This window comes from Emys orbicularis, chromosome 6 (genome assembly GCF_028017835.1).
Source record: "Emys orbicularis isolate rEmyOrb1 chromosome 6, rEmyOrb1.hap1, whole genome shotgun sequence".
Taxonomy (NCBI): domain Eukaryota; kingdom Metazoa; phylum Chordata; order Testudines; family Emydidae; genus Emys; species Emys orbicularis.
In genome coordinates this window covers 68,842,355-68,866,282 of record NC_088688.1, presented here as the reverse complement: position 1 = coordinate 68,866,282, position 23,928 = coordinate 68,842,355, and the positions used below count along the sequence as shown (strand labels likewise).

Here is a 23,928-nt window from a genome sequence, read left to right as displayed (position 1 = left end):
ATGTTTAAGAACTAGTCCTAGGTCATTTCAGGTTTAGGGGTTATGTTCACAATTAATTAGCGAAAACATGAATTTTCTTAGTTGTGCTCATAGGATATAGAATATCACCAATTTATTTTAGGTAAGGAAAAAATCTGAATTGCACTATCATTTGTAGCCTCACACGTGAACGTTCTAAAGATGACAACAAACTCTGTCTTCCCCATTTTAGCGGTTATCATAACCTTAATTTAGGATCTTTTCCATTCATTTTTAAAGGCCAGTGTTGCATGCCTGGCATTTACAGGTTAAGAGATACAGCAGTAACTGCAACAAGGGGAAGAGATTAAAAAGTAATTAATTATTTTTAACAGGGTTTTTAGAATTGAGACTGAAAAAGTTGATTGTGTCCTCCAGATATGTTGCATTTAGAGGGAAAAAACAAAAACAAAAACAAAACAAAACCAGACACATCCATAGCAGGCCTTAAGCACAAGAAATGCAAGAAACTATCTGGGGAGAGTCACAGGGAATACTGTGAGCAGTACTGCCTAGCCTGTTTTCATGGTTTCCTAGTCACAAACACACATAGCCTGTTTCTTTTTTTTTACCACATATATCTTTAATCCTCAGTTACCAAATTTGCAAGACATCATATAGATATGCAGAAAGAGGCACTTGTCACTCCTCCACCCAGCTCACTCTCTAAACTCCTCTTACTTCCTGTTCCTCCCATTATATATCTTCCACATTACTAAGATAATTACTTCATTAGCCCAACAATTGCCACCAAGTGTCATTAAACCGCATCAGTAAAAGGCTGATTGACTACAGTTTAGCCTATAGCCTTCTCTGTGCTGCAGCAACCTCAGTGACTAGGGTGCTACAAGCCTACACATGGACCATGTGCAGACTTCTAACTCATGTAGGTGGCTGGAGCACATGACTTATGAGGAGAGGCTGAGGGAACTGGGACTGTTTAGTCTGCAGAAGAGAAGAATTGGGGGGGATTCGATCGCTGCTTTCAACTACCTGAAAGGGGGTTCCAAAGAGGATGGATCTAGACTGTTCTCAGTGGTACCAGATAACAGGCTATACAGTGAACTGTAAACTGTAAAAGAGACAGAAACCTCAGGTGTCTGTCAGAGGTAGATGCAACTCCCTGGTTAGAGCTGTAAGGAGTGCCTCTCTGCCCATAGGGTTGCCAACGTCCTAGTTGCACAAAACCAAATACCCTAGCCCCGCCTCTTCCCCGAGGCCCCACTCCTGCCCCACCCCTTCCCGGAGGCCCTACCCCCTATTCACTACATTCCCCCTCCCTCGATGGCTTGCTCTCCCCCACCCTCACTCACTTTCACTTGGCTGGGGTAGGGGGTTGGGGTAAGGGCTCTAACTGGGGGTGTGGGCTCTGGGGTGGGGCCAGAAATGACGGGTTCAGGGTGCAGGAGGGGACTTTGGGCTGGGGCAGGGAGTTGGGGTGTGGGAGGGGGTGAAGGCTCTGGCTGAGCGGTGGGCCCTGGGTTGGGGCTGGGGATGAGGGGTTTGGGGTGCAAGAGGGGGCTCCAGGCTGGGGGGTGGGGCCAAGGGATTTGGAGTGCAGGAGGAGATTGCAGGTTGAGGCAGGGGGTTGGGGTTCAGGAGGGGTGAGGGCTCTGGGCTGGGGGTGCTGGCTCTGGGGTAGGGCTGGGGATGAGCAGTTTGGGGTACAGGAGGGGGCTCCAGGCTGTGGGGTGGGGCCGAGGGATTTGGAGTGCGGGAGGGGGCTGCGGGTTGAGGCGGGGGTTGGGGTACAAGAGGGGGTGAGGGCTCTGGGGTGGGGCTGGGGATGTATGTGTATGGTTGTATGTGTATGGTTCTACACAGGGATGTATCTCTGGTGCATAGCTCTGGGGGAGGAGTGTAGTAGCTCTGTTTGTGCGTGTTGCTCTAGAGAGTGTGTAGCTGTGTGTGTGTGGTTCTAAGGAGCATTGTAACTGCATGTGTGTGGCTCTAGGGGGGGTGTAGCTTTGTGTGTGTGTGTGAGAAAAACTCTAGGAAGGGGAGTAGATCTCTCCTTGTGTGTAGCTCTATCTTTGTGGCTATGGGGTGGTGGGTAGCTCTGGGTTTTTCTACACTTAAAAGGCTGCAACAGCACAGCTCCATTGCTGCATTGCTGTAGCGCTTTGGTGAAGACGCTACCTATGCTGACACTCAGGAAGACTTCTCCCATTGGTATAGGTAATCCACCTCCATGAGAGGTGGCAGCTAAGTTGACGGGAGAATTCTCCCATTGACCTAGTGCTGTCTACACCAGAGGGTTAGGCAGGTTTAATTGCGTCGCTCAGGGACATGGATGTTTCACACCCTTGAGCGATGTAAATATACTGATCTTACTTCTTAGTGTAGATCAGGCCTCTGTGTGAGAGAGGTTCTAAGGAGGGATGTAGTTCTTCGTGTGTGCATAGCGCTGGGGGAGAAGTGCAGCTCCCTGTGTGTCTCTAGTGAGAAGTGTAGCTCTATTAAAATAAAAAGCTCAATAATAATAATGGTGGATTTCAACTGTCCCCATATTGACTGGGTACATATCACCTCAGGAAGGGATGCTGAGATAAAGTTTCTTGACACCTTAAATGACTGCTTCTTGGAGCAGCTAGTCCTGGAACCCACAAGAGGAGAGGCAATTCTTGATTTAGTCCTAAGTGGAGCACAGGATCAGGTCGAAGAGGTGAATATAGCTGGACCGCTTGGTAATAGTGACCATAATATAATTAAATTTAACATCCCTGTGTCAGGGAAAACTCCACAGCGGCCCAACACTGTAGCATTTAATTTCAGAAAGGGGAACTACACAAAAATCAGGAGGTTAGTGAAACAGAAATTAAAAGTTACAGTACCAAAAGTGAAATCTCTGCAAGCTGCATGGAAACGTTTTAAAGACACCATAATAGAGGCTCAACTTAAATGTATACCTCAATTTAAAAAACATAGTAAGAGAACCAAAAAAGAGCCACCGTGGTTAAACAACAAAGTAAAAGAAGCAGTGAGAGGCAAAAAGGCATCCTTTAAAAAGTGGAAGATAAATCCTAATGAGGAAAATAGAAAGGAGCATAAACTCTGGCAAATTAAGTGTAAAAATATAATTAGAAAGACCAAAAAATAATTTGAAGAACAGCTAGCCAAAGACTCCAAAAGTAATAGCAATTTTTTTTTTAATACATCAGAAGCAGAAAGCCTGCTAAACAACCAGTGGGGCCACTGGATGATCGAGATGCTAAAGCAGCACTCAAAGATGATAAGGCCATTGCGGAGAAACTAAATGAATTCTTTGCATTGGTCTTCACTGTTGAGGAAGATTCCCAAACCTGAGCCATTCTTTTTGGGTGACAGATCTAAGGAACTGTCCCAAATTGAGGTGTCATTAGAGGAGGTTTTGGAACAAATTGATAAACTAAACAGTAATAAGTCTACAGGACCTGATGGTATTCACCCACGAGTTCTGAAGGAACTCAAATGTGAAATTGCAGGACTACTAACTGTCATCTGTAACCTATCATTTAAATCAGCTTCTGTACCAAATGACTGGAGGATAGCTAATGTGATGCCAATTTTTAAAAAGGGCTCCAGAGGTGACCCTGGCAACTACATGCCAGTAAGCCTCACTTCAGTACCAGGCAAATTGGTTGAAACTATCGTAAAGAACAAAATTGTCAGACACATAGATGAACATAACTTGTTGGGAAATAGTCAACATGGTTTTTGTAAAGGGAAATCATGCCTCACCAATCTACTAGAATTCTTTGAGGGGGTCAACAAGCATGTGGACAAAGGGGATCTAGTGGACATAGTGTATTTAGGTTTTCAGAAAGCCTTTGACAAGGTCCCTCACCAAAGGTTCTTAAGCAAAATAAGCAGTCATGGGATAAGAGGGAAGGTTCTCTCATGGATTGGTAACTGGTTAAAAGATAAGAGACAAAGGGTAGGAATAAATGGTCAGTTTTCAGAATGGAGAGAGGTAAATAGTGGTGTCCCCCAGGGGTCTGTACTGGGCCCAGTCCTATTTAACATATTCATCAACAATCTGGAAAAAGGGGTAAACAGTGAGGTGGCAAAATTTGCAGAAGATACGAAACTACTCAAGATAGTTAAGTCCCAGGCAGACTGCGAAGAGCTACAAAAGAGTCTCACAAAACTGGGTGACTGGGCAACAAAATAGCAGATGAAATTTAATGTTGATAAATGCAAAGTAATGCACATTGGAAAACATAATCCTAACTATACATATACAATTCATGGGGTCTAAATTAGCTGTTACCACTTAAGAAAGAGATCTTGGAGTCATTGTGGATAGTTCTCTGAAATCATCCACTCAATGTGCAGCGGCAGTCAAAAAAGCGAACAGAATATTGGGAATCATCAAGAAAGGGATAGATAATATCATATTGCCTCTATATAAATCCATGGTACGCCCAACACCTTGAATACTGTGTGCAGATGTGATCGCCCCATCTCAAAAAAGATATATTGGAATTGGAAAAGGTTCAGAAAAGGGCAATAAAAATGATTAGGGGTATAGAACGGCTTCCCGTATGAGGAGAGATTAATAAGACTGGGACTTTTCAGCTTGGAAAAGAGGCAACTAAGGGGGGATATGGTAGAGGTCTATAAAATCATGAGTGGTATAGAGAAAGTAAATAAGGAAGTGTTATTTACTCCTTCTCATAATACAAGAACAAGGGGCCACCAAATGAAATTAATAGGTAGCAGGTTTAAAACAAACACAAGAAAGTATTTTTTCACGCAACACACTGTCAACCTGTGGAACTCCTTGCCAGAGGGTGTTGTGAAGGCCATAACGGGGTTCAAAAGGGAGCTAGATGGATTCATGGAAGATAGGTCCATCAATGGCTATTAGCCAGGATGGGCAGGAATGGTATCCCTAGCCTCTGATTGCCAGAAGCAGGGATTGGGTGACATGGCACGGATCACTTGATGATAACCTGTCTGTTCATTCCCTTTGGGGCAATGCCATTGGCCACTGACAGAGGCTTGATGGACCTTTGGTCTGACCCAGTATGGCCGTTCTTATGTTTTTATATCTGTGGCTCTAGGGAAGGACGTAGCTTTGTGTGTATCTCTAGGGTAGAGTGTAACTGTGTTGTGGCTGTGGCTCTGAGTGGGTATAGGGAGGAATGTATGTAGCTCTGTGTGTATCTTTGGGATGGAGTGTAGCTCTCTGTGTGTGGCTCTAGAGAGGAGTATAGTTGTGTGTGCATGGTTCTAGGAAAGAGTGTAGCTTTGTGTGTATCTCAACAGAGGGGTGTAGCCAGGGGTGATAGGAACAATTTTTATAGTGGGGGTACTGAGAGCCATTGAACCAAACTGTAAACCCTGTGTATAATGAAAATCACTTCAAGCCAGGGGGTGCTGCAGCACCCCTAGTTCCAGCATCTCTGGGTGTAGCTCTGTGTGTGGCTCCAGGCAGGAATGTAGCTCTGTGTGTGTGTGTGTGTGTGTGGCTGTTGGGATGAGGGTGGCTCTGGGTGGACGCGTGTGACTGTAGAGAGAGCTGTAGTTGTATGTGTAGCTTAGCTCCCTCCCCTGAACCCGACAGCAGGCAGCAGCGGGGCGGGCCCATCGGTTCCAATCCTCTCCCCCTCTCTGCAAGGATTGGCTGGTGTCTCCGCAGTGCGGGCCGGGATTGGCCGGCTCTGGCGGTGTAGCGGGACGGGATTGGCCTGGCTGGCTCTCGCTGAGGCCGTGTCGGGGCCCAGGCTTTGGTGCCGGGGCCCGGCCTGGAGGAGGCGGGTGAGTCGGGACCCGGGGAGGGGTGAGTGCAGGGCCCGGACCGGACGGCGGGCTCGGGGGAGCGGTCCCCGCTGCGCGGTAGCGTGGCTGGCTCGGGAGGATCCCGGGCGGTTGGGCCCAGCGGCTCCGTGCCGCGGCCTGTCACAGGGGGAGCCCCGGCCCCCGGGCTATCGCGGGCGCGACCCGGCCCTTCCTGGTTTCCCCGGGGGGTCTGACCCCTTTGCCCGGGTGCCCGATGCGGAGCAGGAGCGGCGCAGCCCGGCCTGAGGGGAGCGCTTGGGCCGGAACCGCCCCCTCGGGACAGGCCGCCTCCCCCGGGCTTGACGACGGGTCTCGACCTCATGCCTAGCCAGGCTTGTGCAGGCCCAGGCGGGGGTTCGGCCAGCGCGGCTGGCAGCAGGGACTGGGAGGCGGGAGGGCGTAGGAGGGGCTGCGGGGTGGGGCTGTGCATGGTCCAGGCAGTAGGGGTGGGGTACCTGGGGGATGTGGTAGCCACCGGGGCAGGTGTGGCCCATACTTTTTTCTTCACACAATGCATAGTCAACCAGTGGAACTGTTTGCCAGAGGATGTTGTGTGAAGGCCAAAACTATAACAGGGTTAAAAAAAGAACTAGATAAGTGAATAGAGGATGGGTCTATCAATGGCTGTTAGCCAGGATGGGCAGAGATGCAAAACCATGCTGTGAAGTGTCCCTAGCCTCTGTTTGCCAGAAGGCGGGGATGGATCACTTGATGATTACCTGATCTGTTCATTCCCTGTGAAGCACCTGGTATTGGCCACTGTTGGAAGACAGGATACTGGCTAGATGGACCATTGATCTGACCCAGTAGGGCCATTTTTATATTCTTATGATAACAGTCTATATATACATAGGCTATGTCTATGCCAGGGGTGGCCAAACTGTGGCTTGTGAGCCACATGCAGATCTTTTACCTTTAAAGTGCAGCTCACAGAGCCCCCCATGCCCGCCCCCATTCTCCACCTACCAGACTGTATGTGTAGCTTGGGACCTCTGCTTTGCATGGGGGTGGTGGAGTAGGGGCTTCTGCCCAGTGGGGAGGACGTTCTCGGGGCTTCAGTCCCATGGGGTGCACCTGCTGGGGCTCCTGGCTTCAGCAGGAGCAGGGCTGATGCCCTGAGCCCTGGCAGGCATGCCCTGGCTCTCAAACCTCTGAAGATTGTCATATGCAGCTCGGAGTGTCAATAAGTTTGGCCACCTGTGGTCTGTGCTATAAGCGCTAAGTGGGACAATTGCTACATAGCGTAGCACGGCTGGCTCGGGAGGATCCTGGGCAGTTGGGCCCAGCAGCTCCGTGCTGTGGCCTGTCCCAGGGGGCAATTGCTACAGCAATTGAAGGGTTTTTTCATAGCTTTAGTACCGTGGTTTTCAACCTTTTTTCATCTGCAGACTCCTAAAAAATTTCGAATGGAGGTGTAGCCCCCTTTGGAAACTTATACATAGTTTGCAGATCACAGTTCGAAAATCAGTGTTCTATGGTTATGTCAACCTTTTGCAGACCGCTTAGACATAGTCTACGGCCCCCCAGGGATCTGCAGACCACAGGTTGAAAACCATTGCTCTAGTAGATCCAGGCGGTAATGTCTGTATTGAGGCGTAGGTTGCTACGTCTCTAAGGGTGTGAATTTTTTGTAGACTTCTGGGCTCAGGCTGGAGCCCTGGCTCTAGGATCTTGCAGGGTGGATCCAGCCCGAGCACTAGGACCCTCTCAGGGCCCTAGAGCCTGAGTTCTAGCCTAAGACTGGAAGTCTGCACAGCAGTGAAACAGCCCCATGGCCCGAGCCCCCCGAGCCTGAGTTGGCTGGCACAGGCCAGCCGTGGGTTTTCCTTTGCTGTATAGACATACCCCAAGTGACTTAATTATAGTTGAATTAAAGATATTTTAAAATAAAGAACATTTTGAACGCTTTCATAATATCAGACCAGATACCACTGAAAGTGCTTTCACAGACATGAGTTATACATTCATGTAAATACACATACATTGCACAATCTCTGCATATTCAAAGGATGAAAACAATGTTTAAAAAAATTCTAAATTGAAAACTAAACAGCATCATCTATGTGATACTATATAGTTCACAGAGGAGCCAGGTCTCTCAGGCTTACTGACTTGTGTGGGTTTAAGGTGCTGCTCTGTTTTTAATGTCTCTGCAGAGACACCAGTTTTCTGGTATGAATCTTGAACTGTGTTATATACACTTATCCCCCTAAACTGTGCTACCTTTGGGGCTGAAATTGTGCTGCATGTGAATTTCTTTTGTTACATTTGATAAAATTACATTTTACCATCTTGGGGGAGGGGGATATGGTGCCTCCCAGCAGTAAAGAGAACTTTCAGATTTATTTTTGTGCTCTGATGGCTTTTTAAAACTTCTGTACTTCATGGACTTGATGTTCATTTAAGACTAGTGACATGATTGAAAAAAATGGTTTAAAAATAAGCTGTGTAAATATTTTTATATCTGTGATGCAGTACACCAGATACAAACCATTTTGTTTACTTGATTATACAAGTATATATTTGAATCAGTGATCCTATAGAATTTATTTTCCCTAAAACTGTTAATGTAAGGTAAATGTTTAAAAATCAACACACATGAATCAAGAAAGTGAATTGTTTACTGTAGCCATATTGCAGAGAAAATAAGGAAAATGCAAATAGTATACAAGTGATAGAGATGACTACACATGTGCAAGGTGGCCAAGTTATTGTTGCTGTAGGAAACGTAACTTTTAAATTTCTTGACTTAAAATGTCAAGCTTAACATTATATTAAATAGAGCTCTTTCACAGGTATTGATTTTTGTCTATTTTGCTAATTCAGTGCATAAACAGTTCAGTGAAGAAAGTATTTATCATTATTTTGCAAATCCAATCAACATCAAAACAAAGCACATTTTGGACCCAGTTTTATCGTGCTCGGTCAGTTGTGGAGTTTTCCCATGAAAAGGACCTGTTTTTTTAAATTTTCCCATAAAAAGAATTCAGTATATTAACTGAAAAGTGTTTGATCTAGTGTACTGGGTTAACTCAAAGAATGCTCTGATGGGTATTAGTAGCAACCGTTCAGGCTGGCATCGCTTTTTATAAATACACTATTTTGCATGGAATCAGAAGTACTCATTTACTTGTGGGTCTTTTTTGGGGGGGGCGGGAGGGTGGTTTTTGGTGATTCTTTGCCCCTTTTGCTTTGGCCTGGCGTAGTCTTGAAAGAAATTAATATTATTATTACTTTGTTTTGTACTGTGATAGGGCCTAGAGGCCAGGACTCCATTGTGCTAAGCACAGTATAAACATATAACAGACTGTCTGTGATGCTTCCTAGCAGTACCCAGAATTGTGAGGTACCTCACTATCATCTGCCCTTAGCATGAGGAAGCCGTGTCTGTGCCTGCAGAGTGTCAGCTCCTTCACTTCACTGACCGCGGGCAGCACACGCACTCCCCTCTTAGTTTATGCAGGCTCTGTTATCCATCTGCAGGTTAGCAATAGGCACGCTCCAGCATCTGAACCTTCTGAGCTTCCCCTTGGATTGTCCAGCCGCTGGTTCACTGGACACTCAAGAGTTCAGAGATTCACTGTTCCCAAAGGAATGGTACGCCTCAATTTACCAGCTACACCTCACATCACCACTCCATTTAACACACAGCACTTACATTTTTACAGGTGTCTATAGTGAAAAAAAGTATTTGATAACATACAGAGATTTGAGGAGTAGCAAATAAAAAATTTGGAAACAAGTGGTTACTTGTAAAATAAAAAACATAATACACATTCTAGAGCCTGGACTTAATTAACAAGATATTCTCCTGTCTAATGTAGTTTAGTTCACCCAAAGTCTTTGTAGCATTTTCAGAGCAAAACCATGCTCTGAAGTGTCCCTAGCCTCTGTTTGCCAGAAGCTGGGAATGGGTTACAGGCGATGGACCACTTGATAATTACCTGTTCTGTTCATTCCCTCTGAAGCACCTGGCATTTTGGGCACTGTTGGAAGACAAGATACTGAGCTAGATAGATCATTGGTCTGACCCAATATGGTCATTCTTATGTTCTAGCTAAGTTAGCTGTGACCCTCCTTTCTTAAGACAGAACACGTTGACAGTATCCTAGGTGAAGGATCCAGGGTGTACCTCAGTACCTCCAGTTATGCCCCCAAAATCCATTGTCTTTACTTGTAAACAGGATACGCCTCTGCTGCGCTAGTGTTTCCTGCAGTTTTTTCTCTTGAAGATGTCACAAACTCTTGGTTATCGTTCTGCTCTGTCTGTGGAGGGGCCTCCATTGTGAAGCAGACAATATCACACATGTGACCAGCCAGAGAGCGAGAAGGGTCTCTTCCCTCCTACCTAAATGGAGCATGTTTATCACTTTCTGGTGACCGGCCTTAATATACATACCTTAAAAACAGGTTTCAGAGTAGCGGCTGTGTTAGTCTGTATCAGCAAAAAGAACAGGAGTACTTGTGGCACCTTAGAGACTAACAAATTTATTTGAGCATAAGCTTTCATGGGCTACAGCCCACTTCATCGGATGCACAGAATGGAACATACAGTAAGAAGATATTTATACATACAGAGAACATGAAAAGGTGGAAGTACCCATACCAACTGTAAGAGGCTAATTAATTAAGAGAAGCTGTTATCAGCAGGGGAGAAAAACTTTTGAAGTGATAATCAAGATAGCCCATTTCGGACAGTTGACACAAAGGTGTGAGGATACTTTAACATGGGGAAATAGATTCAGTTAGTGTAATGACCGAGCCATTCCCAGTCTCTGTTCAAACCTAAGTTAATGGTATCTAGTTTGCATATTAATTCGAGTTCAGCAGCTTCTCATTGGAGTTTGTTTTTGAAGCTTTTCTGTTGCAAAACTGCCACCATTATACTCTTAATGGCTGGGTTAATTTTATTTTGAGTTCTGACTTTTGAAAAATAAATAGATATTCTCACGGATAAAGTGACTTTTATGCCCATTGGATGTTGATTTTGGAGGTCTTCCCCTTCAAATTTTAACTTTTGATAGGGAAAGTTCAACAATTTTCATGAAAATTCTTCTACGTAGCACCTTGATCCGCCACCAAGTTCGCATGAAATGACAAATGAAACATTGACTCAGCAAAAATATGCAAGGTTGTTTCAGTTTTTAGATTTGTTCTTTTCTGTATGTATCTGCAGATCTGAAAGAAAGTTATAGGTGCTTGGATCGCACTGGTTATGTATGTATACCCACAGATGTTTGTACTTATTTTCAGATATTTTGTCATGTATACAGCTTTTGTGACTCAACATCTTTAAATATTTTAAAAAATAAACAGGGTTTTTTAAAAAGCAAAAATATAAATTGATTATTTTATACCAGTAATTCATCCTGAAAAATGGAAGAACTGTTTCAGTCAGAATTGGAACTGTCAGACCAGGTTACAGAGTAGTAGAGACTTTTTTTCCTTCTGGATATTTTGTCTTCGTGGGGGAATTAAGTACTTCAGAGTTCCAAATGAAATATCGGCAAAAGTAAAGGAAAATGCTTCTCAGCCATCTACAAATAGCCTCTTACCTCATTAAATGAAACAAACAGCAGAAGCCATAAAAGGAGAGTAGAAGCTATCCCAACAAGGGTCATGCTACATGTAGGTTACCAGGCTATAAAGCTTTGGGCATGTTTACACTAGAAATGCAAGTCAACCTAAGTTAGGTTAACTCACAACCACCACAGTAATTACTACAGTGGTTCATATCCACACTACCCTCCTTCTGTTGGTGGTGCGCGTCCTCACCAGGAGCGCTCCCATTAACTTAAGAGGAGCAGCATGGGGTGCTGAGAGACTGGGAGCTCACAACTGGGAGCCCGGCTCTGGTGGGGAGCTGAGAGTTGCGGGGGAGGGCAGCACCCATGGAGAGCTGGGAACCTCTGAGCAGCAGCTGAGTGGGGAGCACAGGCAGCATCTGGGCCTGCAGTGCAAAGCTGGGAGGCAGCTGGGCTCTGGGGAGCAGGGCGGGTGCAGCCATGATTTAGCTGGAGCCATCCACCCACCTCTGTGACAGCCCGGCTTTCTTATCAGTTTCAGGGCTCCAGCATGGAGTCCCGAAATTGACAAGATTGACAGCCAACAGCCAGTATAAGTAAGGCAGTGTCTACATGGACACTGCATCGCCCTAACTACGCCGACATCCTCCACGAGAAGTGTAAGGGTTATGTTGGTGTAGTAGGGCACGTGCATCCTGAGGAGCATGTGTACACTGACATAATTAGATCGACATAAGCTGCCTTATGTTAACCTAACTCTGTAGACAAAGCCTTTATGAACAGTGGACAGACTTAACAGTGGAAATCTGCGAGGTAGCCTCCTTTCTGATTAAACTATCATCCGGTGGTCTCTTCGGGGGAGAGCAGGGAAAGGAGATGCCCCAGATAGTTTTCTCAGGGGATATTGCATGCTGTAACAATGCCACTGTCAACAAGACAGATATTTGTAATATATTCACAATCTCAGCTTTTCAGCTTTTGTGTATTTTACCTAACAGCCACAAGCCATCACCACGATGCTGCTTTTTGGACTGGTATGTTTTTATGCTGTCAGACATCTCTATAGTATCTGAGCACCTTCCACATGAAATCGATAACAATGGCACTATCCTTAGTGGGCGACTTCTTCTTTTTGGGGGGTAAAAATTCTGCTTGTGGTGGAGGCTGTTGTAGGTCTTTTTTGGGAGTGGGTAGAAGAGACTTGGTTCAGTTGGTTGGGTAGAAAGATGGTGTCGGTGTTCTGAGTATCATAATGGAAAATATTTGAAAAGTTGGTAAAAGAGCATGCGGAAAAGATTGTCTGACCTCTATCAAAGACATATAAAGACACACAGCTTCTGAAGTCTGTTTTTCTTTTTGTTCCTGTCGTTATAGAAAGAACTCTGCTTATATCGGAAAGAGGTCTTGTAACAGAAATAGTAAGTAGAGGAACACATATGTTAAGACTTGGGGAAAATATAGTTAAATCCCATAGAGAACAAGGTAAGACACCCCATGTCAAAAACAGCTTCAGGTATGGGGCAGGATATCATTTTTAGACTCTCTAGATAAAACTTATTGCAGACTGATGGGTCACAGAAGAAATTTCCGAAGGCACTCCAAAGAATTAATGAAGAGTACACAGAATGTATTTTATCCCCTAAACTCCTTGAGATTAAAAAAAAAAAAAAAAGAGAAGAATAAGAATATGTTGATCCCTGTATTACTACCTTGAAAGGGATGCAACAAGACTGTATCAGTGGCATTTTCTGTTGTCTTGTGACTCATAAAAGAAAATGATGCTATAAATACATGCTGTGTTAGAACACAAGAATGTAAACAAGAAGAGGTTGGTTTTAGTTATTTGTATTGCAATAGCACCTAGGAGTCCCAGTTATGCACCAGGGCCCCATTGTGGTAGATATTAAACAAACAAAAAGTTCCTGCCCTAAAGAGCTTACTATCTAAGACAAGAGACTACATGTATATACAGCAGATAGGTGGAGAACAAGGAAACACTGTGATAATACAGGTTAGCATGATAGGCAATGGTCTCATATTGTCCCCAAAAGATTAGATACCCATTACTAAAACTGTCATCTTTCTAGTTACAGTTGACTACCTCTCATGGATTTATGAAATGGTGTTGCCAGATGGTGCTCAAATTCTCAAATCTCTAGAATTCTTTCCAAGATTCTGGTAGCATCTTCTTTGAGAATAGGGATATCACCGTTTACCCTGCCTTGAAAATATTCTGAGAACCAGTGGTATGGGAGTCAACAAGCATAGCAGCTCAGATAACAATATTAAAATTCAAGTTCAGGTTATTTGTAATCAATGTATCTTCAAAAATAGATAAGAGGCTCTTATTATAACTCCTTACAATAGTAACCTTTCATCCATTTGAAGATAGGGCAGCTAGCAAGGACAATTACTGTTCTAGGAAAAGAAGTTTTATCAAGTGACAAGTACTAGAAGATGAGATACTGCATGAACTAACTGAGCATGCAGGAAAATATGGACAAGCACCTTCCTTTGTCTGCTTGAGATAAGTTTCACATCTAGACACTGTGCAATACGCCAGCTGCAACATATGAAGAAAGTATGTGTTAAGCTAGTTGGGGAACACCAGCATCTACTAGAGTGCACTGTTGCAATGATGTTGGAGGAAAAGTATTCCAGACGGTTGTCATTTTGAAAGGATAGGTAAACTTAGTGGACGCATAAATTCAAAGTTCCTGGGCTGTGGAAACACTACAAAGCAACACAGATTTTCTGGATTATCTTTGACTTCTTTAAAAGGGGCATTCAGGGTCAGAGTCCTGCAAGACATTTCTATAGTTGGAATAAGCAGGTAGGTATGAGAAGCTGTGTTTTTCATCAAGAAGTGGTCAAGACTTGTGTTTGTGTGACACCCAGCACAATAGGACCCTAATTTGACAGCGGCCTCTGGGTGCAATGTTATACAAATAATTATTAAGCTAGGCAAATACAAAAGCAGATCAGCTCAATAGGAGCATTGGAACTGGAACTTCTCTTGAAAGACACTTGGAAACATGAAGGTGTGTTCCCAGGAACAGCTGCAATGTACTCATCTCATGACTTGTAGTGCGGGAAGCATACAGTGGGTTGTTTGTCAATTGTACTCTCCAGAGCTCTTGAAGAAAAGCGCATAGGGAGCATCCTTCTAATGGGCCCCAAATTAGCTCAGCAGAAAATGATTTTCAAACAAGACGTATCAGTCAGGGATCCAATACATTTTCCAAAAAAATGTACTGTACTTCTTTCTTGAGATCAGTAATAAAACCGAAATCTATAAATACTAATCTAATAGCTTGGGTTTTCAAAGTTTACTGTTAAACCAAAACAATTTTTTTTAATGTTAGAAGGTAGATTTTTATAATTCCAGATGCTACCAGCGCTAATAGATGTGAGACTGAATTAACAGTTTAATCTTCAGAGATTAGTTTAGCAAACAGCTTAGGGGAACCTGCTGGCCTACAACATAAGAATAGATGAATAGTTACTTAAAGCAACATTTTAAAATAAACTAGCAGATTAAGAACTACCCTGCAGTTCTCTGTGATGCACACATGCCCGTGCACCTTCAAATTTCTTAAGGAGGTTTTATTATTTTTTAAAATAGCATTTCTTAATAAATACATTTTCTAGGAGAAAATCGGAGGAGGCAGTCTTGTTCTTGCTATAAAGTTGAAATAATTATGATGCCTTCTCTTGCATTCGTACCAAGGCTTATTTATTTATTTCACCTGACCAGGACAGTGATAGTGATGATGAAATGCTAAGGGACATTAGAGAGGCTATCAAAATTAAGAACCCAATAATAGTGGGGGATTTCAATTATCCCCATATTGACTGGGAACATTTCACTTTAGGACGAAATGCAGAGATAAAATTTCTTGATACTTTAAATGACTGCTTCATGGAGCAGCTGGTACGGGAACCCACAAGGGGAGAGGCAACTCTAGATTTAGTCCTGAGTGGAGCGCAGGAGTTGGTCCAAGAGGTAACTATAACAGGACCGCTTGGAAATAGTGACCATAATACAATAGCATTCAACATCCCTGTGGTGGGAAGATCATCTCAACAGCCCAACACTGGCATTTAATTTCAAAAGGGGGAACTATGCAAAAATGAGGGGGTTAGTTAAACAGAAGTTAAAAAGTACAGTGACTAAAGTGAAATCCCTGCAAGCTGCATGGGTGCTTTTTAAAGACACCATAATAGAGGCCCAACTTCAATGTATACCCCAAATTAAGAAACACAGTAAAAGAACTAAAAAAGAGCCACCGTGGCTTAACAGCTATGTGTAAGAAGCAGTGAGAGATAAAAAGACTTCCTTTAAAAAGTGGAAGTCAAATCCTAGTGAGGCAAATAGAAAGGAGCATAAACGCTGCCAAATTAAGTGCAAGAATGTAATAAGAAAAGCCAAAGAGGAGTTTGAAGAACGGCTAGCCAAAAACTCCAAAGGTAATAACAAAATGTTTTTAAGTATATCAGAAGCAGGAAGCCTGCTAAACAACCAGTGGGGTCCCTTGATGATCGAGATACAAAAGGAGCGCTTAAAGACGATAAAGTCATTGCGGAGAAACTAAATGGATTCTTTGCTTCAGTCTTCACGGCTGAGGATGTTAGGGAGATTCCCAAACCTGAGCCGGCTTTTGTAGGTGACAAATCTGAGGAACTGTCACAGTGGATGAGTTACTATGTCAGCAGGAATGACTGGTACATATGGACTAAATTATGAACCTGTCTGATGTCAGAATATAAACTCTGTCATCTGCATAATTTCTTCTTGACATTTATCAGAGTAATGACTTCTTGTTAGTATGGGAAATTCATCTGAGTTTCTCATGGATAGGCTCATCTAAAATATATTTGAGAACGATTAAAGACACTTGTGTGAGAGGAAGAGGGTCCTTAGATAATGGTTTAATGTCTGTGTATGTTTGGTATAAGGGCAAAACTGGTCTTCCAAAAGTTAGTTTTGTGTGTGGGTGGGAAGGAAGGTGTCACAGCCTGGAGATGCAATTCAGACCAGTAAAGGGCTGTGTCCCCACTTGCCCTGCAATCCTGAGTGCCTTATAATGTTTTACTGCTGTAGCTTCCAGCCTGGGAAGCTCACAGCCAGCCTACAAGCATGCATATCACATCCTGAGTTTCTGTGTGCTAGACAGCTTTGGTTCAGCAGCTCTGACCCCAGCAGCCTGTGTGCAGCCCTAACCTGGCTTCCATCAGCCTTTATTACAACCAGCAAGGTGACACCAACATGCTCCCAGTACTGAATTTCACCAAAACCATGTGCTCTGAATTGTCCAGCCCTTACCTGGGTCACTCAGAGAAATAAGGTTCATTGCTCCTTTAAAGAAACAAAAGCACATTATTAACTTGACTGGGGTAAATACACCCTTCCCTTCAAACACAGCACTGAGTTGGTTTATAGTAAAAATAAAAATGAATTTATTAACAATAGGATATAAGTTAATGATGCCAAGTAAAAGAAATAAAAGTAGAGATGATTACAAGCAAATTGAAATGAAAACACATCTAGAAGTGTAAAACTCAATCTAGCAAGGTACTGGCTTTGTTCAAGATGGTTTCTGTCACCAATCTTTCTTCCCAGCCTTGGCTGACTTTCCCTCAGTCAGGACCTTCCACAAAAGTACAAGATGCTGGCTCCCCTTGTCTTCCTAGGTGAATGATCTTTGCTTAAGCAGGTTTCTCACCTATATACAGTGCCCAGAGACTTGAGGCCCCACCCTTAGTTGAAGGACCCATCTTTCTCAGCTTGCCAGGGCTCTGTTCGCTTGTCTGTCTAGTGATGGATGCCAAAGATGACTTCTGGTCTTTGCTTACATCTTCCAAAGTTCAATGACTGTGTTTCAAGAGGCAGAATGACTTCATGCTTCGTGTGTGGGCTTCCCACCCATCTGTATGTAAATTGGGTTTCCATTGTTTTGATTCCACGATGCTTAATTTACATCTGAGACAGGTAAATAGCTGTGGTGATCCCTCATGTGTGGGAGAGACCTGTTTCTCCCTTTGTTTAGACACAGAGTGTAAAGCCTAATATCAATGATTATTCACAATTCCATTTAGAGTATTAATACATACATTTTCCCGATATTAGTCACCAGTGTGTCATAGGCTTTCATAAAACACCTCACTCAATAACTTTTATAATACAGTAATATTGTATACAGTCAATGGATTCAGTTGTTTCACTTGAGGTTCAGCCCCCCTGTCTTTATAGCCCCGATAAAGTTTCTCTTCTCTGCTAGAAGCTGTCTCCTCCCTCACTTGTTAGCTTTGTTTACCTAATACGTAAATAGACCTTCATTGTCTCTGCCTGATGGCCAGGCTGGTCAGAGAAGCAAATACACATTCCTTTATCTAGGGCAGACCTGTTTACCAACTCTCCTTGACATACCCGCCTTAAACATATTTTAGTCACCTTTCCAGCATATATCCATAACTCTTTATACACACCAAATACATACATTATGCTAGAATAGTAATTATCAGTGATTTATTAGTTTTCCAATGACCCATTACATGACACTTTTTAGATGCAGATTATAACCATAGTCAGTTTGGGTACACTGAATTGTTCAGGCCAGCTGAAACTCATAACCTGAAACCAATGATCCCCTTTTTGGATATATGACACAACAACAATGTATTAGGTGTAGTGAGCATGTACCTGACAAGAGTTGCTGACACAAAATAGTGAACTACAGATGGGCCTCTGTGTCACACAAGGTGAATGATGTAATGCAACACGCTAATTTAAACATAATATAGCCAGTTATGTGGCATAAGACAAAAGATAAATTATGCAGAAATACTTCTCTGGATATGATCTTTGTGCTGAGCTGCGGCTTTCTGTCATGTAAGACCATGTCTACATTATGGAGCCTTTGCCAGCATAATTTTTTTTTCATAGTCCTAACCAACATAGTTGTACTGGAATAATTGTGTAGGGTAAATCAGGTCTTAGATTTTCAGAAATCTGAAATTCTACTTTGGAACCGAAGAGTCACTTACACAAACATTTTATAGTATTTGTCAAAGTGAGGGTGTAGCTCTTTGAACTGTCAGGTCCCCTTGAGAGAGAATACGTAATCTTATGATGGGAGTAGCAAGACTAGGTGTAATTAATGGTCTGAGTTACAACATCTAAACTAACCTTCCCTGTACCCATTTCCTTCCTCAGACTGTGCTGCAGAAAGATAGGAGAGAGCCACTGTAGGTATAGGGAGGGCCAAATGACCTGAAAGGTAGTGGTGGGAAATATGACCAACCTTTAATTCATGTCTTCACCTGGATCCTGTAGGCATCTCCCATGATGTGTTGAATGCGATACAGCCTTTTTCAACACACCTTCATTGTGGGAGAACAACTCTGTCCAGGCCCTTTGACAGAGACTGAGTGGATGGCTCAATCCCACAAAAACTTTATTGCTTCTTTTGAGGTTGTAGGTTACTTTTCTCTTTGGTGGCACTGACTGAAACAGCACACAACAGTAGAATTTCTCAAAACGAGGCTTATTAAAAACAGAAAATTATTTTAAAACAAACTGTTAACATCTCTAGATCTACACTTTTTTATAAACTAAATAAGATAATGCCTTCTTAATGTAGGTAAGAGAAGAAAATCTAATGTGTTCCAAGAGCAAGTCCTGTCTCTTACCTCTTGTATGAAAGTTCTTTCCCCACGTTCAGATTTTTCCCACCCCAGAGCCAGGTTACTTCCACCCTAATGACTTTCCCTATTTCCAAACCCAAAGTATTGCACTTCCCAGCTTGTTCTCTAAGTATCTGCCTACCCCATGAAGGTGATTGGTTTCTGATGGGCCTACCCTTTGTTCTTGAGGATGGTAGTTCCATCTAGCTGTGTGGAGTTGTTTGTGGGGGATTGCTTGTCTACACTTAAAACACTGCGCTGCTGTAGTGCTTCAGTATAGACGCTGACAGGAGGGATTCTTCCATCGGCATAGGTAATTCACTTCCCCAAGAGGTGGTAGCTAGGTGGATATAAGAATTCTTCCATCAATCTAGTGCTGTCTATGTAGGTTGGCTTAACTACGCAGCTTAGTGGTGTGCATTTTTCATAACCCCGGCCTACATAGTTAAACCGACCTTATTTTGTAGTGTAGCCCAAGCCTGTGTCTAAAACTTGCCTACTTGGATATGAAATATTAATTTACTTACTATAATCTGTCACACAGACTATTTCAATAGAAGAAATGTGGTTTAATTGTTAAATAATACTAATGTGTAAGGTCCTACCAAATTCACGGTCCATTTTAGTCAATTTCACAGTCATAGGATTTTAAAAATAATAAATTTCATGATTTCAGCTATTTAAACCTGTAATTTCACGGTGTTGTAATTGTAGGGGTCCTGACCCAAAAAGGAGTTGTGGGGGGGAGGGGGGGGTGTCGGAAGATTATTATGGGGGGGGGGTTGCGGTACTGCTACCCTTTCTTCTGGGATGCATCTGAAGGCATAGCCACCGCCAGCAACAGCGCAGAAGTAAGGGCATGTCTACCCTTGCCCCCGGAGCGATTGATCCAGCAGCGGTCGATTTATCGCGTCTAGTGAAGACGCGATAAATCAACCGCCAAGTGCTCTCCCGTCGACTCCGGTATTCCACCGGAGCGAGAAGCATAGGCGGAGTCGACGGAGGAGCGTCAGCAGTCGACCTACCGCAGTGAAGACACCACGGTAAATAGCTCTAAGTACGTCGACTTCAACTACGCTATTTTCGTAGCTGAAGTTGCGTAACTTAGACCAACTTAGCTCGTCCCTCCCCAGTGTAGACCAGGCCTAAGAGTTGCATGGTGTGGTATTGCCACCCTTACTTCTGCACTGCTACTCCCGGGTGCTGCCTTCCGAGCTGGACCCCTGGCCAACAGCCGCCGCTCTCCAGCCGCCCAACTCTGAAGGTGGCGCAGAAGTAAGGGTGGCAATACCGCAACCCCCCTAAAATAACCTTGTGACCCCCCACAATACCCTTTTTTTGGTCAGGACCCCCAATTTGAGAAACGCTGATCTCCCCTGTGAAATCTGTATATTATAGGGTAAAAGCACACACAAGACCAGATTTCACGGGGTGGACCAGATTTCATGGTCCGTGACACATTTTTCATGGTCGTGAATTTGGTAGGGCCCTATTTATGTGGTAGTACCTAGAGGCTTCAACTGTGATCAGGGCCCATTATGTTAGGCACTGCACAAACATGTAGTGAGAGACAATTCCTGCCCCAAAGAGCTTATAGTCTAAATAGACAAGACAGACAGGGCGGGAGGCGGGAGTGGAAACGGGCAGAGAATGGGGAAGTGACTTGTCCAAGGTCACAAAAGAGGTCAGTGACAGAGCCAGGAGTAGGAGCCAGGTGTCCTGAGTCCTAGTTCAGTATATTAATAAATATTATATAGCATCATCACTCTACATGGTGTTGTCTAGATTTAAAAAAGACACAGTCCCTTCTCCAAAGAGCTTATGATCAAAATTACATTCACATTGCATGTTGTTTAAAAGACAAAGGAATGATGGGGAAAGGAGAGAGGACAGTTAGAAACACATCATCTTACATGCAGGAGTCTGATTTTTTTTGAGACAGAGAGCACATCCATCAATTTCAGTCCCTATTTAGGTAAAAATGTACCTTTCAGTTGCAAAGCAACCCATAAGGAATGACTAGTTTAGTACACTTTATTAGTTTAGTTTTAATCTTTTGTCTATAAAAGAATTCTTCTGCCAGAATTGGCGTAAGGAGCAAATCACCCAAGGTTTAGGCAGTGATTGAGAGCTCTCATGGCTGCCCTCATATTAACAAAATGCACAACTCTTCTGTGGTGACTGCTGTGCAACCCACACTAGATAGATTCCAAGATTCCAAGGCCAGAAGGGACCACTGTGATCATCTAGTCTGACCTGTGTAACAGAAGCCAGAGAACTTCCCCAAAATACTTCCTTTTTAACTTGAGCATGTCTTTAAAAAAAATCCAGTCTTAATTGAAAAATTGGCAGTGATAGAGAATCCACCACAACCCTTGGTAAATCATTCCAATGGTTAATTACTCACTGTAAAAAGTAAATTTTACTCTCCCAGCCAGGGATCCATTGAGATTAGAACCCAGGACCATGGGCACTGGAAGCAGGAGCAGTGTCCCTTGGTCATCAAACCAGTTAACGGAGCACAAAGTTACTGAAAATTATCTTCCATTCTGAAAAATGTGCACGTGTGGCTCTGGAATCAGAAGTTGGCCATAGCAACACTAGCACACATTTTTTAAGTGCACTTTTATCTTTTGCACCACTATTTTGCTAGTCTAAAAAAATCTAACCATGAAAGTAACCCTTGTTTGTGAAAATATAGTTATGTAAAAAAAAGTCTGTGTCTTATGGACAATGAGAACATTGACAGTTTCATTACATACTAATGACTAACCTTTTTTAAAAATCAACCTACACCTTTGGTCTCTGATGTCTTGTGGCCATTTTTTTTCCTTTTTAGTTTTTTTAAACTAGAAGATGTAGATTGGTTTTCTGATGAAGAAAACTTGTCTATATTTAGATATCATAATTATTGTATATGCACAGTAGTTACTTCTGAAAGCTTTTAGTATTTCAATTATTTAATCGCCTTACTTTTCCTGAATAATAAAACAGGTTCAGTCTAAAATGTTTCACTTTCTAATCTGAGTAATTTTGCTTTATAAGTGCAAAAATCCCACAGAATGCTTTTGCATTTACTGTAAAATCATTGATTATAGCAGCTTTTAAAAAGTAACACATTTAAAAAAAAAAATACACTGAAGTTGAAAATTTGTGTATGCAGTCCTCTTCTCAGAGCCATTAAAGATGTGTTGAAAGTCTCTGAATTGGTGCTTCTTTTAGGACAAACTTACAGTGGTGCAAATGTTCAATTCTTTTGCGGTTCACTTGGGTAAAGAGTGCATTACTGTCAAATGAATCAGTCATAGGGGGGGAAATATAGAAATTACTAGTGAATGTGAAATTCTTCTTTGGGGTTAAAATGTGTGGTAGGAAAGCAGTAAGATTAATGTAATCTTGATGTAATTAACGATATTGAGCATAAATGCTCAGCTCATATAACTTGATTCTATCACATTTCTAGAGTATTTATCTTGGATTATGTTATACAATCTAGAGATGTAATGCTACAGTGTTTATAAGGGTATCAATCTGATATTGGAGCATTTATATATTTGACCTTATTTTTTTAATTTTTTTGTCATTTGGTACTAATACTCTCTTTTGGTCAAAAGGGAGTTTCACCTCCTTAGAAGTGGAAAAGTAAATGTGTTTGTGTAATCTGGTAGGAAATTTGATTACAGGAATATTTTTTTCTAAAAGTGTAAATAAGGGGAACTTTGTATTACAATAGTAAATCTCCTTTGTCTGAAAGAAAAAAGGTTAATCTTTTCTGGACAAACCATATCAAGGAAAACGTAGTTCCTGCCCACTAGCAAGGAAGCAAGTCTTCTCTGCTTTTACACTTCAGCTCCTTTTATTTTGTGCTAATAAAAGTATAATAGTGGACTTTTTTGGGGAGAAGTACTTCAACAAGGAAATGTTCTTTCCCATCCCACTGGAAAGCATTTAATGGCCAAACTCTGAATTTTGAGCCTTACCCAGAGCCCAGTGAAATCTATGAGAATCTTTCCATTGACTTCAGTGGCCTCTGGATTGGGCCTTGTATACTTCTGGAGAAGATGCAGAAGGAATATTGCAACTTGTTAGTAAACTAACTGAAAACAAAAACAATATAGTTAGACTGTAGAAAATGTAGCACTAAAAATTACATAGTGATAATTGGCACTGGCAAACAGTGAATGCAGCTTCTTTATTGTGGACATAAAACACTTAGCCCCAAATTATATGAAGCATTTAGATTGTCTTCTGAATGCTATTATTATTTGTATTATTGTAGTGCCTATAAGCCTCAGTCATGGATCAGAACCCAGTTGAGATAGGTGCTGTATAAACACAGAACAAACCCCGTTTGGAAGAGGGGAACGAACATAGGTGACAGTATTGGAAGGGACCTCCTGCAACATTTACTCCAGTACCCTTCTACCACAGGCAACCCCATCATCTAATCCCATTCATAAATTTATCAGAGGAGGTAACAAAGATTTCACAATCGAGGTCTGTGTGTTCATCTGGAGCAAAACCAACAGAGTTTTAAAAACCATGCAGGATACTTTTGAACTAGACCCTGAAATGAATGAGAAGCAAGTGGAGTTAGTACAAGACAGGGATGACATGCATTTGCTCACATCAGTGAAACAGTTGTTATTGAACAATTTAGCAAATGTAGTCTGAGAGAGTCCCTGACCACCTTCCCATGGGCCTCCTCTGAACCTAGAGGGTCTTCTCTATTTTCTACTGTAGGAACCATCCCTCTGGTAGCTTTATATGGAAGCTTAAAGATTCCAGAACAGAATACCATGTAGCAACAGAAGAGAGTTCCCTTCCCTTGAGATTGAGCATACTACTTGTGTCTGGTGCTTCTAGGTGGGCGGCAAAAGATCGTTATCTCCAACTCAGCTCTCCACACCCACATCAGTGCACTGCACTGCAA

At 42.7% G+C, this 23,928-nt stretch overlaps 1 protein-coding gene across 4 annotated transcripts in view; it reads left to right on the top strand.

Moving 5' to 3' along the window:
- Window positions 1-5,698: 5,698 nt before the first annotated feature.
- PJA2 (praja ring finger ubiquitin ligase 2) overlaps window positions 5,699-23,928 on the top strand; it is an 87,132-nt gene continuing 68,902 nt past the window's right edge. For 2 of the 4 annotated variants that reach the window (XM_065406182.1, XM_065406181.1), the window contains exon 1: window positions 5,699-5,763. The gene's annotated coding sequence lies outside the window, so the exon portion shown is untranslated. Of the gene's footprint in view, window positions 5,786-12,683; window positions 12,728-23,928 lie in introns of all 4 variants that reach the window. The other 2 variants (XM_065406184.1, XM_065406183.1) reach the window with 2 other exon arrangements.